At 34.6% G+C, this 1,970-nt stretch overlaps 1 long non-coding RNA gene across 1 annotated transcript in view; it reads left to right on the forward strand.

Moving 5' to 3' along the window:
• LOC106147354 overlaps positions 1-335 on the forward strand; it is a 13,232-nt gene extending 12,897 nt beyond the window's left edge. The window contains exon 4 of the long non-coding RNA XR_001232210.1: positions 262-335. This is a non-coding gene — a long non-coding RNA (uncharacterized LOC106147354). The remainder of the gene's footprint in view (positions 1-261) is intronic.
• Positions 336-1,970: the final 1,635 nt, after the last annotated feature.

Here is a 1,970-nt window from a genome sequence, read left to right on the forward strand (position 1 = left end):
GCCTAAAGTGTAGTTCCTGAAATCAAAAGAGGAGCGCTAGGAAGGTTGTATATAGGGTAGATCCACTGAGATGGGTGTGTCTCTGGCCTAGGGGTAGCTTGCTTCACTCTGATACTGCTTTTGATAGCCAGATATACACAATGGCCCATTTGCTGGAAATATGTTTTTCTTTGAGAATGTTATTCAGCTCCTGCTATAATCAGGCTATAATAGTATTAGAAATGTCTAATAATTTTTATTTTATTTTTTAATTTATTTTAGAAATCAGTGAAGGAAGACATATTAAGAAACACATCCATTTACAAAATAGCATAAGAACAATACAAACAATACAGTGTTCCAGACAAAGTGGTAGGAAATTAACAGTGGTCGTTGTATTATGTATTGATATCTTCAAAGTGATTTCTCAGGTGAACCAATAGAGACATGCAAGATTGATCAAGTAAGTAATCATTAAATGTTCCTTTCAGTAAACGATAGAAGTCAGTAGTATAAATATGTTAGCTATCCTGTATATACATATACACATAATTTTCCCTTCTTTCTCTTCTCTTTTCCCTCACCCCAGTTGCTCTTTAGTTTTGAACATTTTTCTTTCATTTCACAATGTGTATCATACCTTATAATTTTTTTTATTATTTCAGGTTCTTACACTAGTGAGACAATACATTGCTTACATATGGAGGTCTGGTTTATTTCACTTCTGATTATGGTCTCTTGTTGTGACCATATACCTGTAAAAGCCTCGAGTTCATCTTGCTTTATAGCTGAGTCATATTCCATTGTATAAAAATACCATAAATTTTTTATCCATTCCTCAGTCGATGAACATTTGGGTTGTTTCCACAATTTAGCAGTTACAAATTGCTATACTGTGAACATTGGTGCACATATATCGCTGTGATATGATGTTTTGAGCTCTTCTGAGAAAATACACAGAAGGGGAATAGCTGCGTTGAATGGGACCTGTAGACCTAGTTTGCTGAGGAATCTCCAAACTGATTTCCTCAGTAGTTTCACCAGTCTGCATTCCCATCAGCAGTGGAGAAGAGTTTCTACTTCTCCAGAGCCTCACCAGCATTTGTTATTGGTTGATTTCTTAATGCTAGACATTCTTACTGGGGAATCTCAGTGTTGTTTTAATTTGCATTTCTCAAGTGACTAATGATGTTGAAGATTTTGTATAACATTTATTTGCCATTTGTATTTCTTTATCTGAGACGTGTGTATTCATCTCAGCTGCCCATTTTTGGATTGGGTCTTTGAATTGGGGGGAGCTGATGCTTTTTAATTCTTTGTATGTTTTAGATAGAAGATCTTTCTTTGTCTGAGGGATAGTCACTTACAGTTTTTTCTCAATTTGTGGGTTTTCTTTTTACTCTGCTGGTGATCCTTTTAGATGTGCGCAAACTTTTCGTTGTATGAGATCCTGGTTATTGATTCTTTGAATTATTTCCTATGTGGTTTGTTTTTTGTTCTGAATTCTCTGCCTACCCGTATGTCCTCAAGATTTTTACCTACTTTCTCTTCCAATTGTCTAATAATAATTAAATGACATTTTCTATTCATTTATTTTTTTTCATTTATTAATTGTATTGGTATATTTTGGATGCACATAATTATCACACTCATCATCGGCGCTTGTACCTGTACATAACTTGATTATTTTTTCCATTCCCCTACCCTCACTTCAACCCTGCTTTCCCTCTATATTTTCAGAAACTTTGACTTCTACTCTTTCTTACTTTCTCATTCTTTTTCTTTTCCCTTCCTTCCTTTTACCTTCCTTCTCCCTAGGTCCCCTTCCCATTTGAATATTGTCTTTCTGTTTCACACTTTCTGTTACACATTCTACTTCTCATTTACACTTTTGGATTCTTACACCAGAGAAACAATGCATAATTTACACGTTTCAATTGAACTTTTGAAGTTTAACTGATGAGAAACTTTGTGTCTCCTTCATTGTCTTC

Source organism: Chinchilla lanigera, unplaced genomic scaffold (assembly GCF_000276665.1).
Source record: "Chinchilla lanigera isolate Chin_1 unplaced genomic scaffold, ChiLan1.0 scaffold00145, whole genome shotgun sequence".
Taxonomy (NCBI): domain Eukaryota; kingdom Metazoa; phylum Chordata; class Mammalia; order Rodentia; family Chinchillidae; genus Chinchilla; species Chinchilla lanigera.